This window comes from Podarcis gaigeae, assembly GCF_964106915.1.
Source record: "Podarcis gaigeae genome assembly, chromosome: 4".
Taxonomy (NCBI): Eukaryota; Metazoa; Chordata; class Lepidosauria; order Squamata; family Lacertidae; genus Podarcis; species Podarcis gaigeae.
In genome coordinates, this window is record NC_139677.1 from 60,982,923 (window position 1) to 60,998,991 (window position 16,069).

Below are 16,069 nucleotides of genomic sequence, written 5' to 3' on the forward strand. Positions count from 1 at the left end.
AAAGTCCCCCAAATTACAAGCATTATGTCCACTATTACAAATCACTTTTAACTATCTCAGCTGGGTCTTTTTTTGCAGAGAAGTTTGTTATTTCCTGCTTTGGAATGGGCATTTCTCATGTTGGTACTGATCATCTGTATTACAAGTCAAAAACCTTTCTCTTAGATGTCCTTTTCAAGGTGAGAATATAAAAGAAAATTCTGCACATGCATTGTCAGCATTCAGTATGTCCAGATTGCAAAAGTTCTTTAATGTTAGCTCCTTACTTTAAGTGAAACCCTTATCGAAAACTCTCATTGATTGCTGAAAAGCAATGTGAACTACAAGCCAGCTGCTTTGTAGGTGCATATGCAATTATTTAATGTAATCTCTTTGCATGCAATGGAACCGTTATTGATTGCTGTGAACTATGTGACCAGATCAGCAAGCCAAGCAGCTTTGCACTTGGGAAGTACCTTCTTTCTGTTTGGGTCAATTTTCAGGATTGTTTCTTGCAGACAGTTGGTATGGTTGTAGTCTCCCAACCGTACCTAAAACCCACTCTTGTTCCTGGGTACGTTTGTTTTGGCAGCAGAGAGGTGATTTTCAATTCTCAAACAGCTATTCCCACAGCTGTGCTGAAAACCAGTATTCTGGGAGGTAGGGTGGCATTACAAAACAGTGCAGGAAGACCATTGAAAACCAGAATGACCCAATCAGCCCTGGATCAGCCAGCTAGCCATTCATTCATTCATTCATTCATTCTCTCTCTTTCTCTCTCTCTCTCTTGAGTGGGGGATAACCACGTACACTACCCCAAGCTCATTCCAAATGAGTTTTTACTTTCCTTGTAGATGGAAATGAGCAACATGAGCCAATGCTTTGAGACCTCCAAATATACCCCCTTTAACATGTACATTTAAAACCCACCTGTCTATGTTCAAGTGTAGAAATTGGAGCACAGCTGCCAAACTCACAGCATAATGGGTCTTTTAACCATGATACATCCTAAGTGATTTGACGGCCATTTTAAGATCTCCAACTCCCACTTAATCAGACGAATAACAGTGCTTTACAGCTTTGTTAATATGAAGACTGCTGTATTTCTCTTGACTTGTGTTCTCTTCTTCTTACCAGGAACACATGTGTTTTGCCTGAGGTATGAGATGTATCTTTGGAAACTGCCAGGCTTTGTGATGTTAAGAATGGAGATCAGCTATTGCTTCTGTATCCCAGAATCCTAGCTGTAACCTGAATCCTGCAGCAGTGCAGCAGCTAACAGACACTCAATCAATCAATCAATCAATCAATCTGCAATCTCCATCTTGAGACTGAATCCAAATGCCAACCTCCATTCCTACAGTACAAAGCCTAATTTTTGCACCTTTCTTCCTTATTCCTACATCCCCTACTTTGTATGACATCTAGTCTGATGAAGAGTTATGAAGTACCTGCTTACAATATTCTGACATTTTGGTTGATCCAATAAAACTCTGCCCAACCATGGGTTTGGGAAACATGGCTACCTTAAGTGCTGTCTTTTGCTTTTTTCTAATATGGCATGATACTTATATCAGAGTTGCCAACCTTTTTGGCCTATAGGCACACCTGGAAGTCTGACAAAGTGCTGTGGAGATTAGTCATAAATCAGCTCCAATGAAGGCATAATACACAATGGCTGTGGTGGACATGTGGCACAATATGGCCACGACATCCCAAAAAAGCAGAAAAAGAGGCAGGCCCACAAAATTGTACAGGCATGCCCTCCCCACATCATTGGAGAAAAGGCGTCTACACTACTGACCCCCATGCTCCATCATAGAGAGAAGCTCTTTGCACCTCTCCTCTGTTCAAAATGAAATAATGGGTGGTTGTCTAGTCCTGGCAATCAAATGTGGGGATGTTTAAGAGGGCACATTCAATGCAGACAAGGCAGAACAGGCAATATAGATTTCTGAGGGGATTTACTGAGATCCTTTGTGGACTCCAAAGGAGGTACTGGAAAGCAGAATGGTTCCTGCAGGTGTCATTTTAGTGAACCCTTTCTAAACACATCCACAGTCCAGTCAAGTCACAAAATAATACACTGCAGAAAAACTTAACAGCTTCCCAGATGCAACTGAAAACTAGTTTTGGTTATTTGGTTTTAATTTTTGAGATGACACAACAACTACCTTGCAGTATTAGCATGTGGTGGCTTAAAAATTCCAGACTAGCTTGTTGCTTATTTTTAAAAAAGATATTTATGTGTACCTAGTCTGTCAAAAAATGTGGATTCTCTGGATTAATCACAGTAACAGAATGTGGATTAATTATAGCTGGAGGTAGTTTGCTTCTGAATACCGATTGCTAGAGACCACAAGAGATGAAAACCCTCTTGTGCTCGGGTCTGCTTACAGGTTTCCCACAGGCATGTGGGCAGCCATGGTGAGAACAGGGTGCTGGACTCTAGTCCAAGAGGGTCTTCTTGGTTCTTACAGTATGAACAGTGATGCACATTTCAATGTATAATTAAACATTCAAATACACATATACATTCAGTTGATGCCACAGTTCCTGATCCATAAAATGATGTGATGTGTGCATAAGCTATGGATCATGTACCCATATCCCACTGACTAATTCTAGTACTATCGATTTTAGTGAGGTCTTCATATAAATAAATATGCTTAGCAAGACGACCTGAAATGATATGAGGGGCTGAATTCACACCCTACATTTTCTATGGGTTCTTCAGCTTGTCAAATAGCTTTCCTTACATGGCTGGTGGAGATAAGCTCATGAGGGACTTAATTACTGCCAGCATGGTATTTTTTCTAATTACACATCATTAATCAAAATTATGTGATTTGGGTCACTGAAATCAGGTTAACCATATGGCAAGCACAGCGAAGGCTTAGTAATGTACAGGTTTGCTAAGGTTTAGGAATCTGTTAGAGCACAGATTTGGAATTCCATTGAAGAAAGTAATGAACTGCGTTTGAGAGAACGGAAAGTAATCTCAGATAATCAGAGAAAATAGAGTCTGCTTGACAGTATGTTGAAAAGGTTCAAGAGGTGAAGCAGAAGTCATGCATAAATACGAAGAGGCAAGGCTTTATTATTTGCAGGGGGTCTGGAAATCTCCAAGGCTGTGATTATGCCACAAAGTATGAAATATTGTATTTAATACTGAACCCCAAGAATCCCAGCATTCTATGACACAAATAAAAAAAAAGCTTTCCTTTCATAGAAAAAGGCAAATCATAACTCAGAGCATGACAACTACATTTAAATGCTCTGAAATTATAATGAAAAGAAGGGTGCACTAAATACTTCATAAATACTTGACAAAGTCGCAAACTCTGCTATCCATATATTAATTACCCTGGCAGGTTTTCCTGACTTACTGGAAGGTGACACCAATAATCTTGATGTAAATGAAGTGTAAATGAAGGTGTTTGGTGAAACATGGAACTCTTTCTTTAGTACCAATTATTTCTTTCCTTACAAACACACAAAGACATACACAGAAAATTGCTCTTTGATTGTCCTTAATGAAACAGGGATGTCTATAGTATATGAAAATACATTCGGCTTATATTCACAGCAATTATTGCCGTAATGTACTAAGTATTTTGCTTTTTCATATACACAGAAACAAAACAAAGAACACTTCAGAGCCAGCATGGCTTTGGAATGATTTCCCTGTATTAAAGCAGATTAGCCTACTGCACACCACTTTCCCGAAGCCTTAAATACCAGCTCTCATCCCCCATCCTCTACAAACAACACGAATAACTTAAAATTCATTTGATTTATTTACTTCTAGTGCTGATACAAAGATCATGACAAACACAACAAGGAAGAAGATAACTAAAGCATGGGAAGGGGCAGATTAACTGGGAGAGGGTTGTGGTTTTGATGGTTTTTGGCAGTACAAAGGAAATTAATGTTGGGGAGATGCTTTAGACAGACACTGCAATAAAGCCAGCATTTGTGGACTTTGATTGCGAACAGAAATCATCTACTTGCAAGGTCTTTTCCAGTCATTTCAGCAATGGGCAGTGCACCAGGGATAGCCAATGTGGTGCCTCCACCAGCCAAGTCAGCATAGCCAGTTGTGATGGGAAATGGGAGTTGTAGTCCAACAACATCAAGAGGGTGCCATGTTGGCTACCCCTGCTCTACATTGAGCTGCATGGCAAGGCTGATGCAGGGTGCCCATAGGATAGCATTGGCCGTCAGCTGGGGCTGCCTTTCACAGAGGCCCTTGCGGCACCCACCCAAAGTAGGGTGTTTAGGAAGTTACCACCCGTGGTGTTCCCACCTTGATACCTAGCACAAGACCCCACAATGGGGAATTATAGAGAAAAGGAAAACAGACCCAGTGGATCCAAAAGTGGCCCATTTCCCAGGCTGCTCAAGCCTAGAGTTTGCACAGCAAAATAGAAAAACAAAATTCTACTTTCTACCCTGATTGATTTTTTGGATCTGTTGATGGACCTGCCACTTGATTCTGCCCTGCTGCTCCCGGCTGAGGTTTGGGACTCTTCTAATTGGTATGCCCTAAGACTCTTCCTGTATCCGGTGCTGGATTCAGGTTTGGGGAAGTCCTTGGCCAACATGCCCTCAGAGGATCTGCTGCCTGAGTTGGCCATGGCTTTTTCACCACAGCCAGTTCACTTGCCCTCTGCCTTTGGGCCAATCCACACAGCCACCCAAAAGGGAAGGTGAGTGGAAGTGGCAGTTCCTTCCTCCTCCTACCATTGCCCAGCTGTTTACAGGAGGCTGATGAACAGGCACAGCAGAAACAGCAGAGTCAGGGGGTTCCAGAAATTGGCAGTGCCCCCTGCTTTGTGATGTGCACCTCAGTAGGTGCCCAAGGATCCTGACTCTCGCTCTGCCTGTATCAAGCATCCTTTCACTCTTAATGCTGCTTTGAGAAGCCTCCTGGTTAACAGAAGTGTTTGTCCTGCAAGGGTTCATTCACCAATCCTATTGCCCTTATTGGATTTTATGACTTTGTTCCTGTGAGCCCCATCAAATCTGTATTGATTTTAGGTGGCCTTCTCTTTATATATCCATCTCTCATTCATTTTAGCTAGTTGCTATCTTAAACAGATTGTTGGGGGGAACAATCTGTTCTCATCTCTAAAGTAACTTGTGTTTCTCAAGGAGATCGCCCTCTTAGTCTCCTTAACATGAGCTATAAAGGGCAAGACTGATTAACCTTCTTTCAAAACTCTAATTCGCAAAGCTCAGAATCATTTTGGTTGTCCTTTATTACATTCATCTAATCGTCTATGTCTCCTGCATTGCGTATATATGACGGACAACTCTGGTTGGTGTTTCTTTCAAAGATATATCAGTGGATTCGGCATGATCATCCCACTGATCTAAAAGAAGTAGTATGGGGGAGGGGGTTTCACATCTAAAAAAATCTTGCCAATTCAAATTTAGATTTAAACTTGTTTTCTGCTATTACAGTGGATCTGGCAATGACTTTTATTCCCCTGAGCAGAACAAAATAATTATTTAAGAATAGTGTTCCTTAATACATATTCTGCTAGGCACATTTAATTAACTTGCAGAATGGCAAAAATAATAATAAAGAATCATGATAGTGAATTTAAACAGTTGCAAAGAAGTGTTTTTAAGAAGGCCCAAAACATACATTATGAAGCTTGAAAATAAAGCATCCTTAAGATCAAACAAGATGTATTTTTGGAGAACAATGAACTGGATCCTCCAGGGTTTTATCATTTAAAAACAGCTATTGGGTGTTAGGGGTTGATGGGTTGTCAACCTGGTCCCTACCACCCACTAGTGGGCATTTCAGGATGCTAGGTGGGCGGTAGGGGGTTCTACTGCACAAGCTGAATCCTCCTTCCATCTAGCACTGGTGGGCGGTAAGGAAATTTTACCCTCAAGAAAGATGCATTAGTGGGCAGTAGGCATAAAAAGCCTGACTACCCCTGATTTAGTTCTTGAGAAGTATATGTATGTCCTCTTGGAAGGAAGATAGGAGCACCATGCCATCTTTTTCCACTTTGAGGAGTCTGTAATGTGCAGCGGTTGCTGAGGGAAAAAAAACAAATAAGCAATGCAGGCAGGAATGTTGTAAATGTCTTGGTATGCTTGATATGACAAAAGAGGCATTGGAGAAAATTGGTTTCTTTTAATGTTTTATCACGTTTTTCATTACTGCTTCATGAAGTGTTTTTGCCTTTCTTTGGCAGCACTGCTAGAAAAAAGCAAATATAGATATGATTTCATTAATAACTTGGTAACCAAGACACAAACAAATGCTGTAGAAGAGTTATAAAGTGGTACCTATGGTTGCGAACAGGATCCGTTCCGGAGGCCCATTTGCAACATGAGCAGAATGCAACCTGCAGCGGTGCATCTGTGCATGCGGGGGTTGCAATTCGCCACTTCTGCACATGCGCGTGACATCATTTTGTGCATCTGCACATGTGCGAGCAGCAAAACCCAGAAGTAACCCTTTCCGGTACTTCTGGATCGCTGCGGGACACAACCTGAAAAGACGTATCAGGAAGCAAACGTAACATGAGGTATGACTATATATCATTACAACACACTCACACTTTATTTATTATTTTTGTATAATTATTTATTGATGTTCTTTATTTTTCTGTTGTTGTTTAGTTGTGTCCGACTCTTCGTGACCCCATGGACCAGAGCACGCCAGGCACTCCTGTCTTCGAGAGCACTGTCCAACCATCTCGTCCTCTGCCGTCCCCTTCTCCTTGTGCCCTCAATCTTTCCCAACATCAGGGTCTTTTCCAGGGAGTCTTCTCTTCTCATGAGGTGGCTAAAGTATTGGAGCCTCAGCTTCACGATCTGTCCTTCCAGTGAGCACTCAGGGCTGATTTCCTTAAGAATGGATATGACTGATCTTCTTGCAGTCCATGGGATTCTCAAGAGTCTCCTCCAGCACCATAATTCAAAAGCATCAATTCTTCGGCAATCAGCCTTCTTTATGGTCCAGCTCTCACCTCCATACATCACTACTGGGAAAACCACGGCTTTAACTATATGGACCTTTGTTGGCAAGGTGATGTCTCTGCTTTTTAAGGTCCTGTCTAGGTTTCTCTCTCCTTTTTTTTCATACAAAAAGGTCAAGCATAACCTGCAAAACCTATGAAGAAAAGTTAACCTGCAAAAGAAGACATTAACTGAGGGTGGGTAGGGTGGGAGAAGCTCTGGAGCCAAGTGAGGATTACCAATTAAGATCCACCCTCTATTGTGTGGGCAGGTAATCCCTCCCCCTACCTGGCCTGGTTTCCCTGGCAACGCTTCCCCCAGGTGGGATTGGACAACTCACTGGGGTAGGCGGGGACCTCCAGGTATCCCACCTGAGGGAAGGCAAAGCCTATGCTGATGGGGCCACTCCAGATCCAGGGCTGCACGCGTCCCTGCAAAGGGCGCCCCCCGTTTTAAGTGGGGAGCGGTCATTAATGTGGTTAGAAATAAAACAACTTTTAAATGTAGTGTTAGAATCACGGTGAGTTTACATACATACATTCCACCTGGCATTGTACCCAGGGGACATAGAGCTACTTTTTCAACAGAAAAACTAGCTGTTAATCATTACAGCTGATTCAGCTCACTCGCTGATATTACCTGTTACACACTAAAAATATTTTAAGTCATCATCTCACAGGAATTTGTTTTCTCCCCCATAAAGTGCCCCTTCCTCCATGGGAGAGAGGAAAGAAGGGAGAGAGAACAAACACATCAAGTAAAATTTAACTTGTTTCCTCTGGAAGATCCGGATGCAAGATACATAGCTTGTTTGCAAAACACCACCAGCAAAACATTTGTAGCAACTTTCATCTCAGCCACTGCTAGGATGGTCCTAATTACAGACCAAAAATGAGTAGCAGGCATAGTCTAGTACATAGTACCACAGAGAAAAAAACCCATCATATTGGAGCTGCTTTTATTTATAGGAGAAAATTGCAGAATCTCCCTCCAGCTCCAAACTTGCTCCTTAAGCCACTTGACAGAAATAAAATGGAGTCTTAAAAAATGACACACTATTTGCTTTGATTGGGAGAAAATAATAAACTGACCCTGATAAAAATACTGATATTTCCAAAGAGTATTCATCTAGGTTTCTCATTGCTTTTCTCCCAAGAAGCAGGCGTCATTTAATTTCGTGACTGCTGTCATCATCTACAGTGATCATGGAGCCCAAGAAAGTAAAATCTCTCACTGCCTCTATTTCTTCCTCTTCTATTTGCCAGGAGGCGATGGGACCAGTGGCCTTGATCTTAGTTTTTTTGATGTTGAGCTTCAGACCATATTTTGCGCTCTCCTCTTTCACCCTCATTAAAATTGCTCCTCACTTTCTGCCATCAAGGTTGTGTCATCTGCATATCTGAGGTTGTTGATATTTCTTCCGGCAATCTTAATTCCAGTTTGGGATTCATCCAGCCCAGCCTTTCACATGATGAATTCTGCATATAAGTTAAATAAGCAGGGAGACTGTACCATATCCAGTTCTAACTGTAGTTTCTTGTCCCACATAGAGATTTCTCAGGAGACAGATGAGGTGATCAGGCACTCCCATTTCTTTAAGAACTTGCCATAGTTTGCTGTGGTCAACCCAAATTAAAACCTTAAAAACTTGTGTAAGTGATAGTATTATTATTATTTTATTATTTATTAAATTTATTACTTGGCCTTCACCAGCAGATCCAGGGTAGGTTACAACAATTTAAAATTCAGAGTTTAAAACAATTAAAACAGTTTACAGTTTCAGGAACAGTATGAGTCCCCCAAAACCACACATCTCACTGTGAGAAGTGAGGTTGCAGGGAATCAGGCAGAGGGACTTCTCGGTAGTGGTGCCCGCCCTGTGGAATGCCCTCCCACCAGATGTCAAGGAAATAAACAACTATCTGATTTTTAGAAGACATCTGAAGGCAGCCCTGTTTAGAGAAGTTTTTAATGTTTGATGTTTTAACATGTTTTTAATATTCTGTTTGGAGCCTCCCAGATTGGCTGGGGAAACCCAGCCACATGGGCGGAGTAAAAATTATCATCATCATCATTATCATCATCATCATCATCTCAGGTGTCAAAAGCCAGGGCAAAGAGGTGTGTCTTCACCATTCGCTGAAAGCTGTCTAGTTATGGAGCCAGATACACCTCTGAGGGGCCACTGTAGTTCAACACCATGGGATCTTCCCTTCCCCACTCCCTCTGCAAAAGGGAACTCTATCTTGTTGTAAAGCAGGCATCTGTTCAGTGCTATATACTCCTCACTAGGGGCAGCAGGAGAGAACCCTGAAGATGTTAATAGCACTCTGTTTCAGGCTCTTGCTCCCCAATAATGAATTTATTTGTTGTTGTTGTTGTTGTTGTTATTATTATTATTATTATTATTATTATTATTATTATTATTACCCCACCCATCTGGCTGGGTTTCCCCAGCCACTCTGGGTGGCTTCCAACAAAATATTAAAATACAATAGTCTATTAAACATTAAAAGCTTCCCTAAACAGGGCTGCCTTCAGATGTATTCTAAAAGTCAGATAGTTGTTTTTCTCTTTGACATCTGGTGGGAGGGCGTTCCACAGGGTGGGTGCCACTACCGAGAAGGCCCTCTGCCTGGTTCACTGTAACTTGGCTTCTTGCAGCCAGGGAACCGGCAGAAGGCCCTTGGCGCTGGACCACAATGTCCGGGCAGAACGATGGGGGTGGAGAAGCTCCTTCAGGTATACTGGACCGAGGCTGTTTAGGGCTTTAAAGGCCTAAACGCTAAACACCAACACTTTGAATTGTGCTCGGAAACGTACTGGGAGCTAATGTAGGTCTCAGCAGCCACTCCCAGTCATCAGTCTAGCTGCTGCATTCTGGATTAGTTGTAGTTTCTGGGTCACCTTCAAAGGTAGCCCCACATAGAGTGCGTTGCAGTAGTTCAAGATTATGTGTCACTTAATCATCAAAATTTCTAAGTGCTTTGCAAATAATATACATTAAAATTACTGGTAAAGTAGCTGTTAGAAACAAGCTAGCTTGATTTTTTTTCCATAGCAGTTTTAAAATATTCATTATAAAATAAAACTGCATATAAATATACATGCCAAATTTACACGTCTGGACAGGCCTGCTTCAACAAAAAGGTTCGGCAGGTGATGAAAGCAATACAGCTAATAATAACAATCCCCTCCAGGAGGTTGGTTACACATATGTGCATTGATTTAAATTTTAAGTTTTAAAGAGAATTTCTTTTGCCCTTTTCAAAGATAATGTGGGTGTCAGTGTACTGTGTGAAAAGAATCATGAGTAAGAGAGACCTTTATGCACATCACACATTATCATCCATGCTTCTCTTGCAACACAGAAACTGTGCGGTCATTTTCTCTGATGTATTAAGCAAAATGCCCATCTACAGAGCCACAGGTACAATGTGTGATAATCCCTCCCTGTCCCCCTCCTGCATTTTCTGATTTAGTCTGGCTAGGTGAATGGGCTGCATACCTTTGAATGCAATAATCCTCTGATTCACACGTTGAGTTAAATTCTTAGCAGTCTGTAGCACATGCTTCTCGCATCCATTAGCAACAGAGACATACTGCATTCACCTACCGAGTGAGCAAGAGTAATAAATGTCTACTATTTATTTAGTCTACAATAAATTTAGTCTTAATAGATATATATATTGATCATGTATTTACTTTACAGAGTTTCACTGCATATTTAAAAACTGACATCCTGGAGCACTCCACTGGTACTCTGTTCATCAGGTTCTCTTCTTTAATAGGTCAAATAATCATTATATATCACTGGGATGCTGGGTTTTAATTCATTTAACATTTTAATCTTTCATCAGTTTTTCATTTAAGAGGATTTCACTGCATATACTGGATTTGTATAAATCTGTGTGTGGTAAATTTATTCTTTTAACAGTTTTATTCTTTCATCAGAAATTCATTTAAATAGATTCCACTATATATCATATCTACTTCCAGTGAGGCTTTAGGTCAGGCTGTAATTGATGCAAAAGCAATGAGGTATTAAAAGAGATGGGAAATATCTGAAATTGGAAAGAGTTCAAAATGTGTGCCATTGTGAGGGCATGACATTCCTCAGATACGCAAGGGGAGGGGAACTAATGAACCATTTTGTTCCAAAGCTTTGAACAGTAGATCATTTTCTGTTCTTACGGGAAAGTCAAAATCTACACTTTCCCTTCCCTTTAAGTCAAAAATTAAAGGAGTAATCAACATGATATTTCACCTCCGTCTAAAAAATAGCATTTCCCTTGTTCTAGAACCATTCCACAAAAGCCTTCTGACTTTTAAGCCTTTAAGACTTTTAAGCCAACTGAAAACTTTGTTCTGCCAGGCTTATGAGGGCAATGAAGAATACGTTTCTCCATAATAGTTTGTTACTGGGCTCTGATTTTAAGTGGTTATGGGTTGTTGTTTTTTAACAAAAATGTGCTATTGTAAATGGCTTTGATATTTTTTCTGATATAGGAGGATAATTACAATTTCCTTGTTACAACAGCTCCACTCACTACTTCTCTGCTTCCAAGCACAATTCAAAGTGCTGCTTCTAACCTATAAAGCCCTATATGGCTTAGGTCCAAGCTCTCTGAAAGACCATATTCCCTCATAGATCATTGGGGAAGGCCCTTCTCTCAGTCCCACCACCCTCACAGGTATGCTTGGTAGAAACACAGGAGAGGGCCTTCTTGGTGGCTGCTCCCAAATTTTGGAACTCCCGCCCTAGAGAAGTTTGAGTGGCTCCCTCCTTGTTGTCCTGCCAGCAGGTGAAGACCTTTTTATTCCACTGATTGCTTTTAATGAAAGGGCTGTTTCTATGGTAATTATCTGTATGGTTTAAATATATGAGAGAGTTTCTCTTCTTTTATTTTTTAATTGTTTCTTAATACTCCCCCAACTCTGGGCTCTGTTTTTAGCTGTTCTTATGTTATCTGTAAGCTACCTTGGGTCCCTGTCTGGAAAAAGCTGGTAAGTAAACAAACAAACAAACAAACAAATAAACTGTGGTGTCCAGTGTAACATTTGTACATTTCTTTATGTAATATTTTGTGTTTTAGCTAACAGTATTTAACTCCAATTAACCTTTAACTATTAGTTAACTGCCTTTACCATCTCTACAAAAATAATTAAGGCTTTTAATCCATAACAGCTATATAGAGTTGTTCAAATTCGTATTTTATGATTCCGGTAGATATTAAAAAGCAAGTGTTGTTGGTTTTTAATGCATAAGAGAAGAGACTGCTGTAGAAGAGCATACCTTACCACGGATCCAAATCAAGGACTCAAGAAGCACAAGTTACAGTCCCAAGAAGCTGTTCTTTCCTAGCCATATAAACTGCAATGGAAAATGTGAAAGGATGTGGTTTCATAGGTGAGTAAACCCAAGTCATATTTTTTCATCCTACTCAACTGTGATAGAGAGAAAAGGAACCAGAAAATTTAAAACTGCTGATCAAAGGTTTATGTGGGGTGATGCAAACACTGGTGAATGATGGAACGGAAATGCCAGAGGGGTACAGGAGGGTGAAAAATATAGCGTGTTTTACAAGATCTCAGTGAAACAATGAACTAATTTATTTGAGAAAAGCCCAGCTAAGAATATCACTGATAAATTGCATTTATGTCATGTGCTCAACAGCCTTTTCAATGAATAACGTTGAATGTTAACCATACCTGCAAAATTCAAACAGATTTTAAAACAATAAGTGTTGTATTTTGCTTTCCAAACACCACACAGTAGAAAGAAAGGGAGTTGAACTACAAACCATTCCCCAAACAACAACAAAGCGTGTTCTCCTTCATGGAGAGCACATGTTGCGGTGGGGTCTTACAAGACATCCCACTGTTGCTGGATGGGTAAAGGTAGTTGGCCACCATTGCAATTGGGTTCGTCTTGTCGTTAGGGAGAATTTGATGTTGCCATTTTTTGATTGACAGCCAAGAAGTTTTATATTCCCTGCACACAGCGTTGAGCTTCCTCTTTTCGCTGTGTGCATCAGATTACCCGCCCACCCTCCCTATATTTAGGGTTGTTCGCTTTGACCTTGCTATTCCTGTCATGGGGTTGTCTGCTTTGGGGACAGGGGCCTGGTAGGAATTTTGTCCATTTGGCTGATTGGCTGGTGCCACTTGGTTTTTGCCTGCTGTGTAGCAAATCGTCACAACTTGTAAGATTGCGGTTCGGCATTGGTTTTATGAATTGGTTGGTGGAGGGACATGGATTGGCTGTGCCTGCCCCTCCAATGCTGCTGCTGCAAGGGTATTCCGTTAAAGGAATCCAGGGGCTTGCCCATGCTTTTGTCTGTCAAGGGGCTAGGGCCACGCAAGAGCCTCTGGGAGCATTTGGGGAGAGGTGAGGGCATGGTTCCCAGCTCCATCTTTCTCCCCAAAATGTTTTCCCTTTCTGACTTTCGCGGACATGCGAATATAAGTCTGTACCCGGGCGGGGACAGATAGTCGCAACCAATGCATTTTTTGTATTTTAATAAAGTTGTGGCCAAAATTATGCCAAAAACCTTAAACAAAAATTCTGTGTGAATTGTGTTTTATTGGGGTGGCTTAGGGACCTCGACACGCAACCGCAATCTAAAGAATATGGAGACATTGTGAATGTGTGAAGAATGGAGAAGAAACATCCATTTTAAGAAACCATTTGGCTTCCTTTTCTTACAAACCATGTGTTCTACCACTGATCCTTATAGTTGAATGAGCAGAAAATACTGGCAGACCCAAAATGGGTAATCCCATAAGTCTGCATTGCAGCCTGGTGCCTCTGCATTATGTCATGATCCCATGTGGCCCTCCAATCTTAGGTTTTCCAGCCGGTGAAGTGGCTTGCTTCATTAGTTTTTGATTCAGGCCTACCTATGAATTGGCCCATGTTGGGCAGGCCTGAATGACAGGCACCTCCCTGGGGATAGGCCCAACAGAGGCCAAGACTTCCCTTGGGTTCACGCCTAGGCAGTGCTTTTTTTCCTAAAAAATATGTTTATGAGTACTCTCATTTTGACTCAAGAAAATCACCATTTTATCGTTCAAATCAGGAAAAATAAATACAATAAATGGACAAAAGTACAAACATTCACAAAATATTTAGGGGTATGCGTACCCCTGTGTAGTCCGCCCAAAAAAGCACTGCTCCTAGTGAATAAATACCAGCCTGCCCTTGACCCTGGGTTGCAATTCTTCACTGGGTCTCCCTGTCTCCTTCTCTCCCTCCCTATGTGCTCTGCCAATTCATTGTGGCATGAACTTGCTATGGTCATTGTTGGCCACTATATTCAGGGCCTGGCAGGAATTTTTCCCACCAGGCAAAATGGTTCATGCCTTGTGGTTTTCATCTACCTCATAGTAATCATCACAGCTTTGGTGCTATAGGCATTGGGTAAGCCTTAGTCTTGGATGAAGGGGAGGTTCTAGCCTTTGCCTGCACCTCCAAGAACTGGCTATTCTGTTAAAGGGATCCAGGAGGAATTGCTTCTGTCCATATGCCCAGGTGGGGACGGGGACCACAGCACTCCTCAAAACAGTAATCCAGCAACAGGTGACCCAATATGATGTAGGTCCCAGGACCCCTCTCACTGTTTGTTGACCTGATAACTTAATTCTGGCAGGTGGGCCTGAAATCAATGGTAATACCCAATGCCTATGCCACACCTAGGATATCTGTAATTCAATAAAGTGGTGACCTTATTTCATCCCAATGCACTGTTTCTTATCCAGTAATTGTTGGATGTGATGACGGGTGCTGTAGGGCCTCAGCACGTAACTATCTGCCTAGTAAATAGAGAACAAGGCACAGTCTTTGCAGCTATTGGAACTCACTAATAGCATGCAGCTGAAGAATTGGCTGGTTAGTTCAAATCAATAATTAAATCTCCCTCTCAAACACATACACTTTGTTTTAGCTTTTATTGACCACTTTGATTTGATTTGCTGCAGTGAGAGTAGAATCTGCAAAAGCAAGAATTCACTTCTATGCAGCTCTTTCAGAAGCTGCAGCCATGTCCTGTCCTAAAATCCCTAACAATGCAATCCTATACATGTCTAGTGAGAAGTAAGTTCTATTTCGTTCAACAGGACTTAACATCAGGGATTGCAGCTTATTATTCCCAAACTCCTTTGTTTAACTTTTTTTGGGCCAATAGTGCACAGCCCTAGTTCCATTCCCCACCTTGATTTAATTTCCTTGGCTCCCGATTTCTTCATGTCTCAACCACCCATTCCTCAGGTTCTTGGTTTTAGGCCAATGCCTGCTTCATGTCACTTCCTTTACATATCCTGTCTGATAGAATGCAGCTTGATTTTAAGAGTTGTGCTTTTTCATGGCCCCATCCTTAATTCAGCCTTTTGTAACTTAATTCACTGTCTGCTCCACCCTTTGCCATGGTTCTCTGTGCCTCTCCAGTGGAATCCTTTGTATTGTGTACTCATGACAATTTGTACTCGTTATGTTTTCAGAGCAGTTACATGCAACCCTGCTTCTAATAATATCAGTAATAACATATTTTCACATCTAACCTCACATACAGCAAGTAATGCATGCAAATAATAAGACTTCCAATAAACCCACATCCACAAACATGTACGCACATAAGTCAAGATAGACTAAAAATAGCAACCATCCATTTTGTTTCATAGACATAATGTGAAAACCAAGTGCAGTAGACACATTTGAAAATATGTTTATCGGTTTTTCGTTTGATGCTTCTCTATAAAAAACCTTTGTTCCAGTGAATATTCAAACAAATAGTACTGTATTTTTTCGTCTATGACAAGCTTTTTTGACCCAAAAATGAGGTTCAAAATTTAGGCTCATCTTATACATAGGTAGTACTGAGAGGGGATGTGCAAATGGTTTTTTGGCATGAACCAAGATTGTAAGAGGCGATTGGCCACTTGATTGTTTGGGGGGGGGGGTGCTGAAAATCGCTCGCCCGCCAGAATGCAGCACACAACTGCTCGCGTCGCTTACAATCACCGCTTACAATCTCAGGCTCGCACTTTGTTTGACTTTCGGCATCTCCCCACAAATAACCCTCCCCAAAAGCTCAACCCCCAT